This window comes from Pimephales promelas, chromosome 12, assembly GCF_988280905.1.
Source record: "Pimephales promelas chromosome 12, fPimPro1.hap1.1, whole genome shotgun sequence".
NCBI lineage: Eukaryota > Metazoa > Chordata > Actinopteri > Cypriniformes > Leuciscidae > Pimephales > Pimephales promelas.
Genome location: NC_142780.1, coordinates 33645444 through 33672047, shown reverse-complemented (window position 1 = coordinate 33672047; position 26604 = coordinate 33645444). Strand labels below are relative to the sequence as shown.

The following is a 26604-nucleotide window of genomic DNA, read 5'->3' as shown; positions in this document are numbered from 1 at the left end:
ATAAATATCCCGCATATTCTTTCCATCGCATTTTTAAAGAAAACGGGCCACGTAATCAAGGATTTTTGCCCGCAACAATCACAAAAAAAACTCTGCGTTTTTCTGGAAGGACTGAATACTATTATGGTAAATGTTATATATAAATCGCAAATTTTTTCAAAAATTTTTGGAAATTACCACTACAAAATCAGTCATTTTGATCGCAAAAATCACAAAAAAAAATCGTGAAATCCTGGAGGGACTGCCCAGTGTAAACTGTATATCACCCCCAGCGCAGAGCAGTCCAAGCAGGAGCACAACACCGGCGTGCCTCAATTCAGCCTTTGTTCGGTTTAATGCGAGCGATTGCCGAGCCGTATAATCGGCGGCGCTAACCTTTCAGCAAAACACAAGCTGCCAGAGAAATACCACGAGCAATAAGGCCCATTATACTGGCCGAGCGGCCGTTTGTCTGCTGGATGTGGGTTTGTGTTCTGCGATTAGAAGGCATTATGAAGACTCAATTAAACAATTATTGGGCCTCAGCGCTCACAATCCCCTGAAATTCAACAATTAGAAGGTTTCTTCCCCGCTGTGGTGGGGTTTGATGTTGCGGTTTTGCAGTCAAAAAGCACTTGTTTACACCCGACAAAATCATTTGAAGATTTGTATATTTGAATTGCATTCAATTTGGTCAAATCTGTAGCCTAATTGATAGAAATTGAATTTGTTGATGATATAAACCTGGTTATTAGGCAATTAATACCATGTATGACTGACAAATACGCATCACATTAGTAAATGCGTCTCTATAACACGCATTGTGTATTGTCGTGCAATTTATATGCAAAAAATGAGTTTTTACGTTCATGATACGCAGTTCAATACTACTACTAAACCAACCCATGCATATCATATGCACGTAAAAACTCACTTTAGCGTTTGAATTGCACGATAAACACACTGCGTGCTATAGTATAAAGATGCATTTAGTGTGATGGGGTTGGTTTATTAGTGTATAAAACTCTGTGATACAAAAACATGGAAATTTGAAGTACAACTGAAATGCATAAATCTTAAATTTAGGCCCAAATATTGTTTTGAGTGTGCTGCTGTTTTGCAATATATATATATATATATATTTGTATGATGATGATAAATAGAGAGCATGCATCAGGCCAAACAGTATTTATTGAAAACAAACAGTATTTATAGTATATTGAGAAAACGAACAGTATTTATATCGTTTTTACCTCTTGTATCCACAGCCACGTATAACTGATCTGAGGGTGCGGGTGCTTTGTGGCTGTGGTAACAAGAGGTAAAAACGATATAAATACTGTTCGTTTTCTCACACAAACTTTTCGTTTCGTGTCTCAGGCCATCAATGTGTACTTACATTTATGAGTCATTAAATCATGTTTAATTTGGACTTCTCGGTGCATGCTCTTTGAGGTGGTGACCATAGACCTCCATTATATGACTGACAGACAAGAACGGTTTGACCTACAAATATCAAAATTGAAAATACTGCGGAAACAAAGACACCTACATCTTGGATGCCCTTGAGGTAAGCTAAAACATATCAAAAATTAATTTCAAAGTGAACTATCCCTTTAAAACCCCACTTATAAGTATTTTCCAAAAAAACATGACTTATGTCATTTTTCTTCTGGATCTTGCTTTATGAATGTTTAGATATTTTTGTATTGGAAAACATTTTTTTGCAGCGCATGATCAGCAACTTTTTTATATCTTGTCGTTGTTTTCACCATTTAATTTACAACACAAACATACAAATATAATTGGGGGGAAATGTGCACATTTACTGACTCCTATGCTCAAGAAATATTTCAGTTTATTAATATTAATAATTTGATGAAACAATAGCTTCAGGCAGTTTATAGGTGATTTACATGCAGTGTAACAGCTTGGCACATTAAAATTTAAAGCATCTGCATTTTACAACCACCCCATGAATCTCATTCAATCAGAATTTAAATTTACAAATATCCATTTTTATGATAAATATAAACATGCACTGAATGTTATTGTGGCTTTGACACAACATTATAGTCATATGTTGATCTTATGCAACTGTAATCAGATCAGCATTATTGCAGTTATGATGAAACTCACTTTATTGACAAAGCTATTATGCTGTGTGCTTCTGTATCAATTATTTTTCAGAAACGTGTCCTTGGTCTTCCCGTGAGCTTGTGCAGGCTGCGGCGCAGAACTGTTGCATTTAATGATGTGACATCCAAGGTGAAATCTCACAAACACAACGCAGTCGTCATGTCATTCGCTTCTAATGTGTGATGTTGATAATTCCAGTCCAGCCTCTCTGAGGAAAGTGAAGTCCTGACAGCACGATGGATGATAATTATGTATAATGAAGTGCTCAACGCAGTCAGCTTGCTTTTTATGAAGGGGACAGAACCATAATTGAGATGTTCAAATACATGAATATTAAAAGGAAAGTGCACAAATCACCTTGAGAAGGAACTTTTGCTCTTTAATTGTTACTAAGAAAAAAAGAGGATTTCAATTTCATATAAATACTGTTTTTTGACATTTCTATTCATCAAAGAATCCCGAATAAAGCTTTATCATGGTTTTCATAAAAATAAAAAATATGCTGGGTTTTTTTAACCCAAATTTTGGTCAAATATGGACAAACCCAAATGTTGGTTTAAAAATGTACAAAGTGAAAGATGAATTTTAAATGACATTTTTAACCCAACATTTGGGTTTGTCCATATTTGACCCAATTTTGGGTTAATACAACCCAGCATTGTTTAGAGTGCACAACTGTTTTCAACATTGATCATCAGAAATGTTTCCAGCATTTCTCCGGTGTGTGTAAAGTCTCAGTGTGGTCGTGTACCGTGAGTGTTCGAGCACTATTGTAAAAATTGGTTGCAATCTTAAACATCACCGATAGAGGCCACTAAAAATTACACATAGAACCTTTAACTTCAAAAAGTGAGGAAACCTGTAGCCTTAGCAATAAACTTTATGCACAATTGAAAACATTTTGTAATGTGAGGTGTATTGCATTCACTTGAAGAAAAAAATCTACTCTGTGTTTCTGAATTAACAAGTTATCTCAAGATATCAGAATTACGAGATAATTTTTCATGGAAAAAAGTTTTTGCTCTGTTTTTCTGAATTAACGAGTTAATTTTTCATGGAATATTTTTTTTGCTCTGTTTTTTTGAATTAACGAGTTAATTTTTCATGGATTTTTTTTTGCTCCGTTTTTCTAAATTAACGAGTTAATTTAGAAAAACAGCCAAAAAAAAATTTTCCATGAAAAATTAACTCGTTAATTAAGAAAAACAGAGCAAAAACTTTTTTTCCCTTGAAAAATTAACTCATTAATTCAGAAAAACAGAGCAAAAACTTTTTTTCTCATGAAAAATTAACTTGTTAAATAAAAAAAACAGAGAAAAAAACTTTTTTTCTCATGAAAAATTAACTCGTTAATTCAGAAAAACAGAGCAAAAAAAATTCCATGAAAAATTAACTCGTTAATTCAGAAAAACAGAGCAAAAACTTTTTTCTCATGAAAAATTAACTCGTTAATTCAGAAAAACAGAGCAAAAATGTTTTTTCCTCATGAAAAATTAACTTGTAATTCTGCACTCTAAAAAATGCTGGGTTGTTTTAACCCAATTTTGGGTCAAATATGGACAAACCCGAAATGTTGGGTTAAAAATGTAATGTAAAAATTTAACCCAACGGCTGGGTTAGTCCATATTTGACCCAAAGTTGGGTTAAAACAACCCAGCATTTTTTAGAGTGTGAGATAATTAACTTAAGAGTAGATTTTTTTTCTTCAAGTGAATGCAATTCCACAAGTTTATTGAATATTTTTAATCCAACAGGTTTCCTGCATCTGCTGCAGAACGTGTCATGATTGCATTTACCTGATTGCTTGTTGCTTAATATTTGTTTTGTTTTCCTGGGCGGTTGATCTTATCAAGCCTTATCCAGAAAACCGAATTACAGGTTGCCCATAGGTGGAGGAACAATGATCTTTCACTGAGCGTTAATGGGAAGGAATCGCATCATTGGAATGAACTGCTGTGATTGATGCCGGTTGAAATTGGACATAATGAGACATTTCTTTCATGTATCTATCGCCCTGCTCACTCCTGTCAGATAAGCAGTGTTTCTGTGATCAGCACTGGTGTAAATGCAATAGTGATGAGACAGATGATGAGATCTCACCTTTAGTCTGAGCAGGCAATCAATTCTACATAATCACATGATTCACGTCAAACACATAAACATGCTTTTGACTCAATGAATGTCTCAGCTGATGCCACTAAGATAGGGATGAGGGACATGTTCAAGTCGCATTTCATCCCAAAATACATTTATCTATTCCCAGGACCAACACTGTGACATTATTTGACATATATATTTCTCATTACACACTATCTGCTATTTGCATGGACCAAACGTTTGATAAAAATGAATGTGTGCATTAAGAACCATTTTGATTTTTACCATCAACATATATATGTGTGTGTGACGTGTATGTATATACAGTATATATATATATATATATATATGAAGAGTTCAGATGCAAAAGCCTCTAAATGCCATTTGAAATTTTCTTCTTTAATGATGATTTTTATCAAACTTGTATATTTAAGTTCAGTAATTTCACTTAAATGGCAATGATGATTACCTAATTGTTATTTAAGTGAAATTACTGAACTTAAGGATACAAGTTTGATAAAAATCATCATTAAAGAAGAAAATTTCAAATGGCATTTAGAGGCTTTTGCATCTGAACTCTTCATATATATATATATATATGTGTGTGTGTGTGTGTGTGTGTGTGTGTGTGTGTGTGTGTGTGTGTGTGTGTGTGTGTGTGTGTGTGTGTGTGTGTGTATACAGTATATATACAGTATATATATTAGGGCTGTGCAAAGATTAATTGCGATTAATCGCCTCCAAAATAAAAGTTTGAGTTTACATAATATATGTGTGTGCTGTGTATAATTATTTTGTATATACATATGCATGCATATATTTAAGATTTATTTGCACGTAAATACTGTATATATATATATATATATATATATATATACATATACATAATCTATATTTTATATAAATATACAAATTTTATATATGAAGAACACATTTTCTTAAATACATGCATGTGTGTGTATTTATATATACAAAAAAATTATACACAGCGCGCCGCACACACATATGTAATGTAAACATAAACTTTTATTTTGGATGCGATTAATCGCAATTAATCTTTGCAGAGCCATATATATATATATATATATATATATATATATATATATATAATTATTATTTTTTTTTTATTTTTTTATTTTTTTTGCATCTACTAAATAATGTACTGAATAATGAAGACAGACAGACAGCTCCATTAGAGACCCTTCAGCCTGTAGTAAATACATCCTGTCATGTGACATTCCGGGCGTCATTTAGCATCCGCACAAAACCGCTGATGCATCAGCTTTGCGCAAGGTGGACTAGAACAGTCTGAGTCGAGCTCCATGATAAAGAATTATGATCGTTCAGCCTTTTAAAATAATGAAACGTTCGCTTTTTGTGTGCGTCGGCTTAAAAATGAAGCATGAGGCTCATTATTTTGTAAAAAACTTCAGTTTGAGCAGCTTGCAAACCACGCATACTGATTTTCCAGATTGTGATTGGTGAAAAAGATTGATTCATGCATTATTGTGTTTGAATGCGTATACAAACTACCAACATGAGAAATGCCTGCAGTAAAACACTTAGTGAGAGCATTTTTAAAGGATACTTTATATTCCATAGCCTATTTTGTTTTTATTTTATCATGTTAATGAAGTTTTTAAATACATAAATTGTGTATACACTATATATATTTATATATATATATATATATATATATATATATGTGTGTGTGTATATATATATACAGTATATATATATATATATATATATATATATATATATATATATATGTATATATACACAAGAGTATCCTAAGTGGTTAAACTCTTGAATGTAGAAAAAGCCATTACATAGCAATATAATCATAAAGATTAAATAATGGCAACTTTAAGTGATTTGGTATGCGTGACTTGCAATTATATTAAAGGGGTCATGACATTTTTTTTGTTTTTTTTATAAATTGAATATGTTCCTTTAAGTTCAATTATAATGTTAATTAAAAAATTGCACACACAAAAAAAAAAACATATGCAGCAAAAAACAATTATTTTTAACCTTCGTTAAGACCCTCGGTCTGAAATATCTCTTTCTTGTGAAAAGGGGCATTATACCACCCCGTTAATGTAAAACTTGTCTATATATGTATATATATATATATATATATATATATAACCTTTTCGGCTTACTCAGTAAACTGATAGCAGGGTTATTATAGTTCACTAAAACCATTAAAAGAGCCTTGTGACTTGAAATAAAATTTAAAACAAACTAACTTAAATAAAATAAAATATAAAAAAAACGTTTCTTATTTTTTTATTTTCTAAGTTGAAGTGCTAAAATTACTGAAACTACATTAAAATAAAATCCAAAAATTAAAAATCCAAGCATTAAACTTGAATCCAAGTTAAAACAAATCATAAATTTTGAGTTCATAGAACATATTATATTGTGTTAGCTGAAGGCACAGTCTTCAACGTCCAAAAAATCCTGAATTTTAAGTTTTCTGGGTTTTCTCAAAAATTTTACGATGTAATTAGCAACACATCCAGGCCTACGCAACTTTCAAACCCTTTCTTTTAAACTGTCAGATCAACATTTTAAAAGTTAATCGTTACACAGGTCACTTTAAAACATGATAAACTTGGACTAAGCTGAAATGTATTTTTGTAAATTTATGTGCTCAAAAAGCCATTTCAGCAGCACATGGACAGACCATAAACCTTCCCTCCTCCAAACTAAATTTGATTTCATTATAGTCGGCCAGGCATGTATGAAATATCTGAAGGGCGGAGACGAGATCTCCATCAAGGGCGGCGGATAAATCAAAATGAGCGACAGCACGTGTTCGTTCTCTCTAAGCTTGACGAATGCGCTCTAATCTGGTTTCATGTCATTTTCTTATTCACATAAACCCCACATTCTGCCACCGCCATCTGCGATCCTACGGATAAAGAACGGGCCAAATATAATTTCTAGAGGTTTATAAGCTTTTTTGGCTCTGCGCTTCTAGTTGACACAAGCATGCTGGTCTTTTGATTATCTTCGCTGGAAGCGTGAAGATATGAAGAGATCTGCTCTCAAGGACGAAGAAAGTGCAGAGAACAGGCTTTCCAAACACGTCCTGCATTCATCTTCTGTGTCTGTCACCCTGAGATAGATCGTAAAGAGGTTTTTATCTTTATTACAGGAGAGTTCTGCCAGATTCACTGTTTGTCCTGATCGTCAAACAAAACCGTGTTGAATTGAAGCTCAGGGAAATGTAACGGAGAATACGGCTGGGGGATCAACCGCGGGGCCTGGGTGGAGAAACAGCAGGCATTTCTGAAAGTGAGTTTGTGGTTTTGTCATATTCACTATGTCACTATATACACTATATGGGCAACTTCAGTCCTGGAGGGCCACTGTCCTACACTCTCAGGAAAAAAGGTATAAAAGCTGTCACTGGGGCTGTACCTTTTCAAAAGGTACACTTTTGTTCCTAAAGGCTGCATATTGGTACCTGAATGGTACACATTAGCACCTGAAATGGACATATTAGCACCTAAAATGTACATATTAACACCTAAAATGTCCATATTAGCACCTGAAATGTACATATTACCACATAAAATGTGCATATTAACACTTAAAATGTACTTGGTAGCACCTAAAATGTACATATTAGCACCTGAAATGTACATATTAACACCTAAAATGTACATATTAGCACCTGAAATGTACATATTACCACATAAAATGTGCATATTAACACTTAAAATGTACTTGGTAGCACCTAAAATGTACATATTAGCACCTGAAATGTACTTATTACCACCTAAAATGTGCATATTAACACTTAAAATGTACTTAGTAGCACCTAAAATGTACATATTAGCACCTAAAATGTACATATTAACACCTAAAATGTACATATTAGCACCTGAAATGTACATATTACCACATACAATGTGCATATTAACACTTAAAATGTACTTGGTAGCACCTAAAATGTACATATTAGCACATGAAATGTACATATTAACACCTAAAATGTACATATTAACACCTAAAATGTACATATTAGCACCTAAAATGTACATATTAGCACCTGAAATGTACATATTAACACCTAAAATGTGCATATTAACACTTAAAATGTACTTAGTAGCACCTAAAATGTACATATTAACACCTAAAATGTACATATTAGCACCTGAAATGTACATATTACCACCTAAAATGTACATATTAGCACCTAAAATGTACATATTAACACCTAAAATGTACATATTAGCACCTGAAATGTACATTTTACCACATAAAATGTGCATATTAACACTTGAAATGTACTTGGTAGCACCTAAAATGTACATATTAGCACCTGAAATGTACATATTAACACCTAAAATGTACATATTAACACCTAAAATGTACATATTAGCACCTGAAATGTACATATTAACACCTAAAATTTACATATTAGCACCTGAAATGTACATATTACCACATAAAATGTGCATATTAACACTTAAAATGTACTTGGTAGCACCTAAAATTTACATATTAGCAGCACCTGAAATGTACATATTAGCACCTCAAATGTACATATTAGCACATAAAATGGACAAAAGTTTACCTTTTGAAAAGGTACAGCCCCCGTGACAGCTTTTGTACCTTTTTTCTGAGAGTATACAGCTCCAACTCTGAAAAAAAATCACCTGCCTGTAACTTTCTAGTAATCCTGAGGACCTCGATTAACTTGTTCAGGTGTGTTTGATCAGGGTTGAAGCTAAACTCTGAAGCATGCATGCTGTTTTCAGCCATTTAACACATTTTACCGATTTAAAACCCAATGTTCTTGAAAGTCACTGCTTTGATTTTAGCTCATTGATGATGAAGTGATCATAACCGGTTAACTTGACTTGATAATTTCATCATGTAGTTCTTCAGATGATGCACACAGTTTCTTCATGTGGTTTTTACAGTAAGTCCCAATCCATGTCTGCCTAGAGGGCCATGAAATATTAATTGTAGACAAAATGGTGCTGTTTGTATTAAATCTGCTCAGCATAATGCATTTGCATATTAGAGACCTACATAGGGCCTTCGCTGTCTACTGCACATGTGATTTATGTAGTTTCTCTATTCCCTCTTTATCACATCACATGACATATGCAGCATCCATTACAGGAATATATCATGTATATTTGATAAAGCACTTTCATTTTTCAGTTTAATGTGTTACTTCAGCTGTAAGGTGTCTTTCTAAAGTGGGAATACTTTGCTAAGTGAAGGAACTGCTGGTTTTGCGTAACATACTTTCTGTCATCTCCATTTAAAGGTGCATGTTAAAAGCCGTTTTTAAAAATAGCTAATGCTAAGGGTTTTCATGTATGGACATACATTAAAACCCCCAAAATATTACATTATTCTGTTCTGTCAAAAAAGCTATGAGAATGTGAACTTCAAACTCAATGCACTTTATAAGAGAGCCGCTCCATGCATTTATGTCTATTATTGAGCGAAATTGCAGCCTTTTGCGGTTTAATAATCACACTAGGCCGTATCGGGTTTTTTATTGCAAGTTGATGGAATAATCATTGGCTTTGCCAAAGATTGTGAGCTTTATGGAATCAGATGTTGATTTAATTCGGTTTAATTTCCAGGAGCTCTTTGTTTTCAAGTTATTTATGTGGAATAATCTCTACTTATTACATTTAGATGGACAGAAAGTTTAGAGAGACTGAATTATTTGGAGTTTTCAGTCTATAGACCTTATTCAGAGCAGCGCCATGACAGGTATGAAAGTGAGGCTGTGTGGGATAGACTTACCGTGTTTCCAATGGCATCCGCTGTAAAAAGCTGAATAAAGCTCCTAGATTTTTTTTTAGGAGTTTTTTGTCAACTAAAATTTCTTGGAAAGATATTTTTCCAGTGTTTCAGTGGAAACACAATGAATAAATAACATTAACTCGCTTTCATTCTCATTAAAAATCAAAGATAAGGCGTATTGATAATTATAATAAGTTTAACAGTGTAAATATATGCCAAAATAGTTCATGAGCTCCATGTCATTGGCTGCCGTGATTCTTTTGAAAATCTCCATCAAATGTCACTCAGAGGGGGGCATCCACACGCACTTAATCAGATTAAAGCCATCTGTTGTTTGCTTACTTTTAATATATGATTTTAATGTTATTGACAGCACTGATCCATTTAGTTCAATATTTGAATCTTGTCATATTTGTGGGAGATTAGCTGTCACGCGGAGGAGTGCAAATGTTTGTCCTTTGTTGATGGAAGTAAAGCCGGTGACTCCTTGAGTAATGTCACCGAGTCCTTTCAGAGGAAAAAGCAATTAACATTTTAAATGGCAAACCGCATTAAAACCAAAAAGCAATTAATGTTTTAAATAACGGCGACCAGGGGGGCCTGAAATGGCACCTGCCAGTTCTTGTTAAGCGAGGCAGTCGTGCTGGGAGTCAGTTGTTGTGGTTGAAAGTGATTTTTGCTTCTGTCCTGAGGCATTGAGAGGCCGCCGAGAATAAAAGGGTTTAAATCCGCTGCACAATATGATTGGAGAAGAGGACCAATAAATGGCTTGCAGAAACTTTTTATTTTGCATCGGTTTCCCAATCCCAAGTGACGATTTTGTCCACTTGAACACATGGAATGGAAACACTGCTTTATTCGCAAATGTTTCATGCGATTTTCCAATTTTGCACATACTACTTTGAATGGAAACACAGCAGGTTTTGAGCTTTGAGAAGCCCCGGCCGCTCCAAACATTGTGTTAATCTTTGAATAAACCCACTGGGTTTAGTTAGCCGTGTCACTGGTCTCTGGAGGGCGGCGTGTGTGAGTGTTTTTTCCATCGAGAGCCATGAACAGGGCTTTCCCCCGGGTCGTCTCGCGCACTGACACTCTGTCTTCTGAAACTGAGAAGAATTCATCAAAGGCTTCCCGCAGCACACAGCTGTTTAGATCCCGCTGCGGGGAATTGTTTTTAAGCTAATTCTGTAGAGGAAATCCACGCCTCTTTCCCAGGACTGGAGGAGATGATCCAGGACTGCAGCATGGACAGATGGGGTTGATGAGGGAGGGTTAAAGAAAGAGATGAAGATGAGATGAACTTAATTCACAAGTCAAATTAAACCTGTTCGGGTTACTACAACTCCATAGGTTTTCAATGCATACAGAATGTGTAGACCGTGTAGAGAATACAGACAATATTCTGACAAATATTAACCCTTGTGCATCCTTGTGGACATTTTTGTCCTTTTCGGTTTTGTTTTTTTGATCACTTTGCCTGTGTTAAAGCTAACTGCAAAAAACTTGCCATGCACAGGTGTGTATTTTTATTGGAATTTTACTATTTCACCGTCATTTTCTTAAAAAAAATATTTTTTGCATTAGGTACAAAAAATACTCCCTCTCAGCCCCTTTTGGACAACAATGTCCCCATTGAAACTGCCATTTTTAATCCCCGGTTCAGTTAACTATAAAATTATGCAATCTTTGTTAAGAGGCTTTCATTCTGATGGCAAGGCTTCAAAATTTTATTTTTGACTATTTTATTTTATTTTTGACATTTTTTTAAGTTTGGCCTATAAAACAAATATCGCTTTATTCCTGTTTTCTGGTTCGGCATACTATAGAGTCAACTGGATAAATTATGCAACGATATTTGTGTGGGTGTGTTGGTATGGATGTCAGAGTGTGGTTAGTATGTGTGTTATAAAAAAATATGTGTGTGTTTGTCAGACTGAGAGAGAAAAACTGCAAATAACAAATCCAATCACTGTGAGCCCCAGTGGGGTTTTGCTGGCACCCAATGGGGAAAATATGTTACTACACCCAAACAAACTGTTACCGAAAGCTCATTTTTTGAGATATCATCCTCAGATTTGGAACACAACCTATTTAGATGTATGGCTTTGATTTTATTGTAGTTTTGAGTTCAACCTGATTTAAAAAAATATATATTTTATATAAAATATTATTTTATAAATAATTTTCATAAACTTATACCTATATAACTTTTTTTTGGATTTACTTATTATTATTTTTTTTACTTCAGCAATAATCTGCAAAGGGTCTTCTTTAAAATGATACCAAACTTAAGTCTGTGCTCCAAAGCTTCACATTTTTATGACATTGACATTTTTGTCCTCTTTTTACCTATGTGTAACTTTTTTTAATTGATGCACAAGGGTTAAAAGTAATTTGATAGCATGCATTGAATTTGAGTATGGATTTTTTTCATTGAATTTTTTTCATTATTTATTCTTTTTTTTCATATTAACTTCATATTTTGTTTTCAGTTTTATTTTGTTTTTATATTTCATTGCATTTTTCTGGAGTCTTAAAGGTGTGTAATGGGCATTGAGATGAATGGCAGTCCATTCTCCAAGTTTAGACCTCTTTGACATCCACATTGTCTTTAAAGAATGGTGTTTCGAAAAAGACAGCATGTACTTAAGGTTGGCCAAATGGCTAAAATGTATTCAAAAGTACAGTTTCTTAATGGAGGTCATTTGACTGCTCAGATTAGTACCACAATTGAGGTCCAATTTACAAGTATTGCTCTGAGCGGCTTCTGATTTATAGTTCATTTAGCATGGTTTAGGTATATGAACAGTCTTTGCACTTGTCCCTGTCCTGGGTATTATATCACTGATTAGAAAATAGAGAGTTAAATGAAGCACTCGGGGGCAAAGCCAAAACTCTTTGTTTTTGTTGGTTTTGCAGCACAAGCATGACGCAACAAATACATCACAGAGACGAATGTTAAGATTCAGGGCATGGAGAAACGGCTCAGTTGTGAACGAGACGAGAGGAACAGCAAACGGGTGATGATTCAGAGCAAAGTCGCTTTAAACTGTGAAGTTTTTAGGTGTCCTAGAGAGGCCCGAGCCCTGATTGCGGCGGTTATTGATGTACCAGCAGGTGTCAGCAAAGCAAATGCAAAGTAGGACACAATGTGTGGCGCCCCAGTAGCTGAATAATTCATCCTGGGCATTATTAGTCAGCGGAGGTGGAACTGTAGAAGTCTGCAGGGAAGACATGAGCAATTGATTGCTGTGCAATACTTGGCTGCATATAAACCGGTTAACTATGTGGATGCGGAGTGTGTTTTGGATCGCAGAGGTTAAGCGGTGTCGTGTGAATAAACACAGATCAACTGTTCAGAGTTTCAACCCTCCAGACTCTCTTTCTCTCTCTCACTCTCTGCAGTTTTTGCTTGGCTCATTCTTTATCTCTGCTTCCACCTCAGATCCTCGTTTCCATCAGATATTTAGCAGCTCTCCAGCCTTTGTAGCCAAGATAATGCCTGCTAAGGTTAATGGTATTCTTACAGATACATTCAACTCTTGTTTTTAGTGCCTATATACACTATATACGCAACATATGCTGTGTACTTTAAAGGGATAATTCACCCAATATAGAAAATTCTGTTAGTGTGCATGGCAAAACGATTGTTTAACAAAACGAGTGGGCGATATGACCACAATCTTGTGTATGAGTCATTTATTCCATGATAGTGATACATATCTGGTCTATTTTTGCTATGATAACAATATGATCATACCATGCTATGATACCACACTGTAAAAAAAAAAATTCAAGATTTGTTATCACAACATATTTTCTTTTGTCAAATCAACTTTATAATAATTTATTTAGTTGAGATAACTTATTATTTTGAGTTTCTGATGATTAAATGAATCTCCTTCATTGTATTAACTCACTTTTTCCAGTTCAATTAACTTAAAATTTGAAGGCAACCAGGTTACTTACTTTTTTTAAGTTAAACCAACAATATTTTTTACAGTGTAGTAATCACAACATTTTTTCTTTTGTCAAATCAACTTAAATAATTTATTTAGTTCAGATAACATATAATTTTGAGTTTCTGATGATTAAATCAATCTCCTTCACTGTATTAACTTTTAAGGCAACCAGGTTATTTTTTTAAGTTAAACCAACAATATTTTTTACAGTGTTTTGTCTCAAAACTTGACATGGACAGAACAGCTCTATTTGTAACTTCAACATTGTATTAATTAAAATGTTCTATTTGTTTTATTGGCAACACGTTAGATGTTTCTTACTTAACAAGGAATTACTGAAGAACCAATAGGTATTTTTTTATTGAAAAAGTGCAGACATTTACCTATAGGATATTGATCGGCAAATAACTTTTTATGTGCATTACATTCATAGTGTTTTTCTTTTGTTTTTGTTTATTTTTTACAGCAAGTTTTATTTGAGTCAGAAGTATGTGGTTATTCTTTATTAATTATTAATGGGTTCCCCATATATTTTCACTAAAGAATACTTTTTCAGGTTCTAATGAATTCCTGAAGAATTATCTAATCATTATTTATTAGTTGACAATTCATTTCTTTATATTTTCACTTTAGAATACTGTTCCAGGTTCTAAGTTATCTAGTAATTATTCATTAACTACTAAAGTGTAACCTATATTTTTCAGTATCCTTAAAACATGTTTAGTTATGAAATGTTAGTTATGAAATGTTCTCAATATTTTCTATACAACACTGAACCATACATTTCTTAATAAAATATATACACAATATTTTTAATTATCACCTTAATTTTTTTAAATGAAAATTACAAGACCCATGATTCACGTTTTACAGTGCATGATTTTTTTTATTTTTTTTTTCCAAGGAAAAAACGTTTAAATATTGAATTTTGGTGATCAAAGATGATGTTTAAGAGAGAAAATTATTGACTTCTGGGGGACTTTAAATATTTTGACCAATTCTATTATTGATTACTTTCCGATGTGAAGAGAGTTTCAACCAGTATAACAAAAAAGTGTTTATAAAACAAATTGCCTACCTAATGCAGTTTAAAGAACAAGCGTCAGAGAAAGATGCATTATTATGAGCTTGTTTCAGTAAAACGACTGAAGTAAGTTTACCTGTATGTCATATCCATAGTGAAAACGTTTTTTTTTTGGGAGAAACAAAGAATTCCCAGAGGCTCTAGAGTTACAAACATGCTTCATCCACTATCTGTAAGCCTTGCCTACTACTGTATCTTGCCTAGAGCTTTTCTCACCCCACAAACAGTCTCCGTCTTAATCTCTGAAGCAGCTGCGATGAGCCCCTATCAGTCTGCCAAATCTTATCACAGCCCACTGAAGAAGAGGCACAAATGAAATTACGCCTATGTAAATGTTCCAGCATAAAGGCGATATGAAAGGCTCACACCGAGGCTCATATTATTCTCCCAATGGGGTCGAGAAATTGGAGTTTTGGCTTGACTTTTGGCTTGAAGTCAGATTCACAGCTTTTTCTGCCCAAGAAGGACAGGAGGAGATCGTCCGACTGATATACAAGTGCTGTAACTGAATTACAGTAGATCATATATTTTTAAGTATTATCTCACAGAAACTGATGCTTTACACCTCTTGTGTAAATATATGAGACCAGGCAATCTGGAGATATGAAGCCAATATTAACAGAAGGCGTCCTGCGGATGATGAGTGGTACACAGAACTGTTGATAAGGAAAGCAGCTGCCGTGGCGTTGAATAATCAATCAAACTATCAGGCTGTGCCGTAGAAGAACTTACTACTTTTATTATTTCTGCAGTAGATCACATTAACTCTCTGCTGTTTCTGGTCACACTTTTTTTTTTTTATTAAAGCTGCAGTCTGCAGGTAACCAAACGGTTCAAGGTCCAAAAGATAAAAATAAATTAAGGTTTTTGATGAAAACATTCCAGGATTTTTCTCCATATAATGGACTTCAATGGGGTCCAAACGGTTCAAGGTCCAAAAGACACTTTCAGTCCAAACTACAAAGTGTTCAAAGGGCTTTAAACGATTCCAGATGATGAGTAAGGGTCTTATCAAGCGAAACGATCGCTCATTTGAAAAATAAAATAAAAATATTTGAGTTTTATAAGCTCAAATGGTCGCCTTGCTCTGTTCTGTGATGCGCGTTCGTTCGAACTCATTTATCAAAATGAACGAATCTATTTCCGAGTCAATTCGTTCATTTCGTTCTGAACGAATTGACTCGGAAATAGATTCGTTCGTTTTGATCGTTGGAATCGTTTAAAGCCCTTTGAACAGTTTGTAGTTTGCACTGAAAGTGTCTTTTGGACCTTGAACCGTTTGGACCCCATTGAAGTCCATTATATGGAGAAAAATCCTGGAATGTTTTCATCAAAAACCTTAATTTCTTTTCGACTGAAGAAAGAAAGACATGGACATCTTGGATGACATGGGGGTGAGTAAATTATCAGAAAAAGTTTTGTTTTTAAGTGAATTAAGTTTCAAGAATAATAACTAAGAAGTAACTAATGAACAGTTATACAAAACTACACTGAGTTGTGACCTTTCTTCTTCACTAATGTTATTAATAGAAGTAGCAATTTTAACAAATACACGTAATGCCTGTGTGGTTTTGTGAGTGTGTTCTGTAAGAAATCAATCAAGTGCTTTTGTCATAATTAACCTAAAATTAGTTTAAAATTGTATATACAGTACTCTGTGTGTCTGTTTTCCTCAGTATTGAATGCCATTGATTAAATTCATGTATTTGAGGCAAAGACTGAGGGAAACTGAAAATATCGGTAACACTTTAGTTTAGTAATTAATGAATAATTATTAGATAAGAACCTGGAACAGTATTTTAAAGTGAAAATATAAGGAAATCAATTGTTAATTAATAAATAATGATTAGATCATTCTTCAGGAATTCATTAGAACCTGAAACAATATTCTTTAGTGATTAATAAAGAATAACCACATACTTCTGACTCAAATAAAACTTGCCGTAAAAAAAAAAAACACAATGAATGTAATGCACATTGATAAGTTGGCATTGTCTTGCTGAGTGATCTTATTTGTCGAAAGTGGAAAATAAAGATTTGGACAGATTCAATTAATTCTTTGATGTCAAAATATTGAAACATGTTTCAAAAAATATAAATATAATCTTCAAACTGACATCCTCATGTCAATGACTAACTTTAACTCTTTTTTTTTCCTGTCCATTTGAGTAAGTATGAAGTGTCTGAGCTTGAACAGATTAGATTTATGAAGGTCTGTGTTATGATATAGAAATCATCATCATCATCGTTACAGAAATGACTCGTTTGCTGAGGACACAGAGATATCATCCGCATCCGAGGCGTTGGGTGGCCGAATGTCTCTATTGATATGGTTGCAGTTGGTTTAGTAAAGATCTAACACTGTCCTTGTTATTTCATTGCCACACGGTGACCTGAAGTGCATTCGCTGATCAATACAAGTCCAGGCTCGTGAAAGAGGTCACTTGAAATGTTAATGCGATTGCAATCTTCTACGAGATCCATTTTCTGAGGAGGATGCTAATTTCTCAAACCAAGAGCGCTGTGACCTTACGGTCATGCTGTAGGAGGAATATACTTTAAAATGAGTCATCAGTTCATACTGATGTTGTCTTGTTAAGGACATGCAGTTCTACACTCAAAAAAGTTATGTCAGAGCATCTCGAGTCGCATGCAGGTCATGAGTGTTGGATTGAGGGGCATCTGAAGTGTGGAGGCTCAGATGAGCTGGTAATTTAACACAGTCTCATCCCAAAAAGTCATATAACTGACGTCTTGGGGCATATTTTGACCATACGTCAATATCCGCCTTTTTAGGGCCCCCTGAAACGTCGGTAGATGGCGATCCCGGGCCGTCATACAACTGACGCTTTACCTTTAACGTCAGTTAGGTGACGGGTTAGGTTTAGGGTTAAGTTTAGGTATGGGGTAGAGTTAGGATCCCATAACCTCATCTACCGACGTTTAAGGGGGCCCTAAAAAGGCGAATATTGACGTATGGTCAAAAGACGTCCCAAAACGTCAGTTATATGACGTCTTGGGATGAGACCGGGTTGGGTAATTATGGTTATATAATTCGTATTCATGAGGATTTTATATTTCAGATTCTAGACCGGTAAGGCCTTATAGACAATCTTTTTGTTTTTTGTCCGTTTGCCAGTTTTTTGACACGACTGTATTTAAACGCAAATTAAAACTCTTCCTCTTCTCAAAATGGACTGCGTGTTCCCGGGGGCGGGGTTTATGTAAATTTTAGGGTTGTGATATCTTCCTTTGTTTTGAACTTTGAGCGTTGTAAATTTGCAGATGTTGTTTATGCCCAAACAGGAACATTACACACTAACTAAAGTTCAATGCTGCCCTTTAAATGCTGCCTAATTTTAAATACTCATGCCTCTCTCTCAATGAAAGGATGCACTGTTGATGATTGACAGTGTCGATAAAAAATCTGCGAAGCTAGTGATCGTCATACACAAATCTGGCCATGTTTGGAAAATGGCTTCAGTATCACACTTATTCAGCCTTTGAGTCGAAAGCTTGTCGAAATAACACTGATTTATGGAGGCAACATTCATCTCAGCAGATGCGTCGGGCACAATACAGAATCCATGAATGCCCAAAAACTGCTCTCACTCCGAGCTTTGTGTGTCGGTGTGAACTTCAGGTCTTCTGATTGGTGTTAGAATAGATTTTCTCAGGGGAATTATGTTACTTGTTGCACGTTCTGCTGTGAGCAGACTGAGAAACGTGAAAGGTGAAACGTGAGGTCAGTGTGAGACTCGTTTTTGGCAAATAATCTCATTGTGTGATTGACCTGAAATTCAGTACTGCTACTGTACAATGACATTGTCCTGCTATTCTTGATAACCAGGGTGGAGCGGTGAAAAGTGTAACATGACATGGTATGATGGATTGTTTCACTGTTGACCTTCTTCAAATATTACAGCTTGGGTTGTATCTTCTGGAATCAAACATTGGAATTTTTTTAGGATTTTTTTTTTTTTTTTTTTACCAAAGAAATTTGAGATTTAATTCTGAGAAATAAAGTCACAATTTTGAGGGGGAAAAAAAACAGAATTGAGACTTTTTATCTCACAATTCCGACTTTTTTTCTCCCAATTGCGAGTTTACATTTCGCAATTCTGACATCTTTTCTCAGAATTGTGAGTTATCAGGCCAATTCTAAGGAAAAATACTTTTTTTTCCTCTCAGAATAGTTTAAATCTCACAATTGTGACTTTATGACATGCTTTAAATCACACAATTCTGACTTAATATCTCGCAGTTGACCTATGGCTAAGCCGCGCCCTCAAACGCGATGAGCCAATCACAGTGCGCAGCTAACAATACACTCGGACATTCTCTGCTTCAACAATCTTTGCCTGGAGCTGAAGCTTTTCATTGAACAATAAAATTATTAATATAACCCTCCAATGCCTAGTTAAGGCCCTTTAGGTGACTTCAAGATGACATATAATCTTTCTGTCTCCAAAAATCACCAATTGCCTCCTGTGACCGCTGCCATAGCGCCTGTGTGTCCGAGTGAGTGGAGGGGGCGTGGCTTAGCCATAGGTCAATTATCTCGCAATTCTGACTTTATATCACGCAATTGCAACTTTATATCACAATTGTGAGAAAAAAAGTCAGAATTTCGAGATAAAAAGTCACTATTACCTTTTTATTTTTCATTCTGTGGCAAAAACAAGCTTCACTTCACTTACATTTTGGGGTTGTATTTAAATGTTTTGTCATTGTATATTATGAATATTGATGGATTTTTGATAAATTGCTCCTGTTCATCTTTGGATAAAAGCGCCTGACTAATGCATCAATGTTATAAATATGAAATGTCCCTTTTAGTTTATTGCAAATATTCAGATATAGCGTGTACAAATAAATGAATAGTCCTGCATTTGAATGCAGTGTGTCTGTGTCTGAAACGGAGCACATGTTTGTGATTAATTCATTTGCTGAGGGGAACTCTGAGTATCTTCTCTCATTTATACATGTGTGTATTCAAGTTGCAGCACGCAGAAGATAAAGTGCATGTGTGAGTGATCAAGATCTCTTTGTTTCCCCACAAGAATGTTTCAGAAAGCTGCAGTTTTTCTTATAAATGGCAACCCCAAAGCAATCTGTCATCCTCAGATGAACTCTCGCTGCTTCTCTTGCTCTGAGTTCCTGCTCAGCTCTGTGAATTTCAAAGACATTGCACCAAGCACAAAAGTGAAAGTAGATTCCAGTGAATCGGTTCTCTCATTTCTTAGCGCCCATGTTTGGCTGCTCTCTGCTGAGGTTAGCAAATCTGAGAGAAGCTATCAGTGAAGTGAATGAAGTTACATTTGAGCCACAGTCGGTACCAAGAACACACAAAAGTGTTCTAGGAAGGCAACAAAAGACCGCTTTTAGTCCAAAAACCCAGTGCAATTATACGTCTGCTACTAAGGAACTGAATTGGAAATGAATTTTGAACACCATGTAGACATCAACTCTGTAGAAATAGCACGAGACTTCTACAGTATCACACATACTGGTTAATAGGGCTGGGTGTTGACACAAATTTCACAATTCGATTCACAAGCTTGCCATTCGATTCGATTTCGATTTCGATTCAATATTGATTTTTGGACATCAGTTGCAATAAATGGCAAATTAAATCTCTTAACTAATGCTGTAAACTGTGGGAGTCTATAGTTGTAGCCTACTAGGCTTCATTAGCCTAACATGAAGGTAATAATTAACTGTTTTGTAGCTATACAAACACTTAAATTACACTTTTATTTATTTTTATAAGAAGATTATATGAAATCTAAACATTTAAATGGTGGCTGTCATAAAAAAAACTTGCCAGATTTATTCAAATATGCATTAAATATTGAAAAACATTAAGATTATAATGCATATGTAATATGGTGTATAGATTTAGCAAAATGCTCCTCTCTAGAGTTATTTTTTGTAGCTGACTAACGAGTTTATGTGCGTTTTCTGCGGTAAATATGACGATGCATGACATTGTTGACGTCTTTCCACGGTTGAAACGCTGATTGAGCGAATCAATGTGACATGATACGGATTTCGATAAGTCGTACTCTATCTTTAAGAAACTTTCAGATGCTCATTCATGTTTATTTCGCACTGTGTCTGGTATTATTAAGCCGGAAGAGCGATCTCACGCCACAGCGCCAAAACGCTATTTATGTTTTTGAATTTCTAAAGAAAATGGACGTAATTTGAAAATACAGACTTTGTTTCATATCAATAGTAACAAAGGACAAAGATTATTGCGATTTTTTTGGATGCGCGCAGCCGCGATACAATGATCCATTCATTCAAATGAAACAGGATGACTAATCGATTCTTAAGATTTAAGAATCGATATCGGTTCGTAAAGATGAGAATCGATTAATATCGACAAATCGATATTTATTACCCAGCCCTACTGGTTAAAAAGTCAAATTTCCAATAAACAATAAACATTTTGCATGAATTGATATGATGACTGCTGTGGTCACCATCCATATTGATTTCATTAAAGAGCAGCGTGAACATTCCTCAAATCATCTCCTTTTATCTTCCACAGAACAAATGTCTTTTAACATATTGCAGTTAAAAAAAAAACAATAAGCCACTCAAGGCCGTGTGTTAAAGTGATTTTTCCCAAAATTTTAATGCTCTGTTCACAATGCAATTCCACTAAACGTCGTCTTAGTCCAACGATATCACCTATTAACATGGTTTTGGAGAGTAAAATATTCCTTTAATAAAAACGTACTTATTGAACATTGGTGTCTTTAAACATATTGCTGTTTTAAAACAACAAGCCACCCGAGGCTGTGAGTTAAAGTGATTTTACCCAAATTAAAGTGTGTCGTTATGCACAATGTGAAGCGGATTAATGTAACATCCTCGAGTGGCTTATTGTTTTATTAATGCAAATTTCTCGGTTTGTGCTGTGTAATCCAGAGGCATTGTTGGACCATGAGGGATGTTCACCTGTGTGTGTGTGTGTGTGTGTACATTACAAACACACACTGTTTTCCCGTATGCGACCTCCATGTCTGCTTGTCTTCAGTCTAAATCATGCAGGACTTATTATAGAAACTTTATAGGAATGGAAACCCACTATTTCTTTCAAGGATGTTAATATTAGCATTAGCTTTAGCGTGTTGACATGGGTCAGGCTCACTGATTTCAGTAATCATTTGTTCCTATGTTCTTGAGCTATTTAAAAGCTAAATATCCCATAATTCTACAGTATGTGTTTCTATTAGCGTGATGGACTGCACATGGGGTTAATTGTGTTTGTACAATGCTCTGCCCTTTTTCACCCCATTAATCTTAAAGATATTATATTCGGCGAGAAACACTGTTGGCATACTAATACCCAGTGTGCACCACAGTTAATCTTTCAGCACAAACCCTGTGGGTTTACTTAGTCACTGGAGTTAGTGTACTAAAACTAAAACCATTTACACAAAACAAAATTTAGTAACACTTTAGTTTATGGTCCAATTCTCACTAGTCTCACTGGTCTAGTTGCTTATTAGCAGGAGGCTGGTTTTGGTACTTATAAAGCACATATTAATGGGTTATTCTACATCCCTTAATCCTATTTCTACCCTAGACCTAAAAGGACCAACTAACTATTAATAAGAAGTAATTAGGAGTTTATCGAGGCAAATTCGTAGTTAATAGTGAGAATTGGACCATAGACTAAAGTGTGAAGCTTTCAGTTAATGGATGTTTCAAGTTTATTTTGAGGGAACAAAGGTCTCACTATTAACCAGTTGTTTATTAGCATGCATATAGTGTATTTGTGTCTGATAGTTATTAAGGAAACATTCTCATTTTAATTTACAACTTGGTGAACTAATTTAAAAGGATACTCCACTTTTTTTTTTGGAAATAGGCTCATTTTACAACTCCCCCAGAGTTAAACAGATGAGTTTTACCGTTTTCGAATCCATTCAGCTGATTTTTTGATATTTAGAAGAATATCAGTAACCAGACAGTTTCTGGTCTCATTGACTTCCATAGTAGGGAAAAAATATACTATGGAAGTCAATGAGACCAGAAACTGTCTGGTTATATTCTTCTAAAAATCAGAAAATAGGCTAAATACATTCGAAAACGGCAAAATCCAACTGTTTAACTCAGGGGGAGTGGTAAAATGAGCCTATTTCCAAAAAAAAGTGGAGTATACCTTTAACTAAAACTTAAACTGAAATATAAAATGAATAAAAACTATATACATTGATTTGCAACTTTGCATAATAGCATATTGTAAATTGTAACTATAATGCAATTTTAACAATTTTGATCGTAGCACAGGATTTAGACTCATATGTGTTATAATAAGCGGTGTAAAAGATGCATCTGGCCCACAATAGCAGTGTTTTCTGGATGGCCTCCCATTGAGTTGATCGTATGTGAATGACGTGTTTACTCTTGGGAAGAGAAGTAGAGCGCAGCAGTGAGGCCACGATTTCAACAGCTTTGGTTTCCCAAAAGATTTCTTCCTTTCATTTTCTTCATATGCACATCAGAAAGGGCTTAAAGGAGTAGTTCACTTTTGCTGATAATTTACTTGTCATCCAAGATGTCCATGTCATTCTTTCTTCAGTCGAAAAAAAAATTAAGGTTACTGGGAACCAAGCGGTTTAAGGTCCAAAAGACAGTTTCAGTGCAAACTACAAACTGTTCAAAGGGCTTTAAGCGATTCCAGATGATGAGTAAGGGTCTTATCAAGCGAAACGATCGCTCATTTAAAAAATAAATAATAAAGTTTAAGTTTTATAAGCTCAAATGCTCGCCTTGCTCTGTTCTGTGATGCACGTTCGTGACTCTCCTGTTCAAACTCGTTCTTCAAAATGAGCGAATCTTTTTTCGGGTCATTTGGTTCATTGACTCAGAGAGATTTGTTAATTTTGATGAACGAGTTCAAACAGGAGAGGCACGAACGCCCATCACAGAACAGAGCAAGGCGACCATTTGAGCTTATAAAACTTAAAAAAAAAAATAAATTAAATGAGCAATCGTTTCGCTTGATAAGACCCTTATTCATCGTCTGGAATCGTTTAAATCCCTTTGAACGGTTTGCAGTTTGCACTGAAACTCTCATTTGGACCTTGAGCCGTTTGGTTCCCATTGAGGTCCATTATATGGAGAAAATCCTATAATGTTTTCATCAAAAACCTAAATTTCTTTTCGACTGAAGAAAGAAAGACATGGACATCTTGGATGACATGGGGGTGAGTAAATTATCAGCAAAAGTTTTTTTAAAAAGTGAACAACTCCTTTAAATACAGATTCAACACCATGAACCAAACCAACCAGCTCCGAGATGAATCACAACTTTGATTTGGGCAATTTAGTTTAAAAAAATGTTTTATATCACACAAAGACAGACTGTGGGATAAATTTAACAAACTACTCTCATGATGCATTGCAAATACTAAATCAAACAACTGACTACAAGTATAAATGGTATATTTAAAGAGTATTGCCAAATAACTCAATAACCTCATCTGCAATGCTTCATGGGAGTGGACTATCATTCTCTACACCAAAGGGTTTGCACTATATCTTGCCAACTATCTAGTATAGCAGATTTTTTTAGCTGTAATCAGGCAACAACAACAACAAAAATGATCAAGGTTAATATGCACATGCACATTCTGGAGCGATTGTGCGTCTGTAACTATAAAATGTTGGTTTTATAAAGATAGATGTGTTGCTTTTATCGAACATATCTGTGATGTGTTGTTTGAGTGCATTGTTAGCTGTAGGCTAAACCTGAAACAACCATTGTTTGCTCACTGAAGCGCACCGCTGTAAAGTCTATGTTGGTTTCCTGCAGTGTTGAGTGGTTTGAGTGTTAAATTATCTCGTGATTTTTAAGGGAATATTGTCTCTCACCACACAAAGCACTCAGTGTACATGGATTAGAGAAGTTAACTCTTCTCCTTTGTGTCATTAGAGAAGTGAACATACCAACAACAAACCACTCTGAAATCTGTGTGTGGCCTTTGTCAGTGATGTAACCACAGCGAAAACACACTTTAAAGCCTCAGAGGAACCAGGATCACAGGAATCTTAGTTGAGATTGTAGTAGAAAGCTTGAAGAAAGCACATGTGATTTATATAGGCTACTGTAATATTATGTTTTCCATCTAATATTTATTCAATTATTATTTTAATGAACTATTTTTTGGTTCACAATAATAAAAAGAAAAAATTTAAGCTTTATTTCAATTCACAAATAATGTCTTAATTTTACAATAAGGTTCATACTAACATGCGCAATACTTTATTTGTCAATCTTTGTTAGTTCACTGTGCATTAACTAATGTTAACACGATTTTAATAATGTATTAATAAATGTTGAAATTAACATTAACAAAGATTAATGAATGCAGTATAAGTGTAGTTATCAGTTCATGCTAATTAATGTAGTTAACTAATGTTAAACCTTATTGCAAAGTGTTAGCAATTTGTAACAAGAATAACCCTGATAGTAAAACTAGAAAGCAGTGTTTATTTCAGCTTTATTTCAGTTAACAAAATAATAGTTTAAGTTTAAGTTGATGACACCAACTCTAGTAAGTGAAATCTAGAATGTAAAGTATATTTCAGTCTGAATTAACTTGCAATATTTATTTCAGCTTTTTTTCAGTTACCTTACTCATCGTCTGGTGTCGTTTAAAGCTGCACTGAAACTCTCATTTGGACCTTGAACCGTTTGGACCCCATTGAAGTCCATTATATGGAGAAAAATCCTGGAATGTTTTCATCAAAAACCTTCATTTCTTTTCGACTGAAGAAAGAAAGACATGGACATCTTGGATGACATGGGGGTGAGTAAATTATCAGCAAAAGTTTTTTTTTTTTTTTAAGTGAACTACTCCTTTAAATAAATGCTTTGTTTATAATGAGGAAGATGTTTTAAGCATGTTTTAATGGTGCAAAGACTTGTTATGTTATATGTCAAGCGCCAAACATGATTCATTTTCATGTCATGACCCCTTTAACAAATATGTCCTAAAAGTTTTAGCTATCTCTTTGAGAAATGTCCATGGCTGCATGGTCTACCGTTGAGATAAACAAGAGATAGCCTCGTGTGTGTGAAGGTCCACCTCTCTCTATCTTAAATCTGGTCTGCACTGATAGAGTATACAGGACGAAATCATTTGTAGTCCCTGTGCAAGTCTGGCTTTGGGGCAGACTATCTACACTTGCAAGGCTTTGGTTGACAGTGCGCCAGCTAAATCCTCTGGGACACTTCAAGGTGTGTTTTGCTTATTGAATTAAGCAGCTATGATGATCCAGAATTACACTGCCGTATTGATCTCCCATGTCCCCTGATGGAAAACATGCCATAACAGCTCTCGGGTGACCAACCTTGAGTTGGTTTTAAACTGTTGAACTGAGGTTTCTCTCCATGGAGATGAATAGCTGGACGTCCCTGACGTTCACTGACAAATGAAGTCCTGCAGCCATTTGTCTGAGTTGGTGATGTCTGAACTCCTGAAGACAGAAGATGCTGACACTGATAATGATTCATACTTGGTC

General features: G+C 34.9%; 1 long non-coding RNA gene across 1 annotated transcript; it reads left to right on the top strand.

Moving 5' to 3' along the window:
- Positions 1-1410: 1410 nt before the first annotated feature.
- On the top strand, positions 1411-25940 carry LOC148977064 (uncharacterized). The gene is made up of 4 exons (XR_016145874.1): positions 1411-1549; positions 2170-2247; positions 7385-7524; positions 25698-25940. It is a non-coding gene; the product is annotated as an uncharacterized LOC148977064 (long non-coding RNA).
- The last annotated feature ends 664 nt before the right edge of the window (positions 25941-26604 follow it).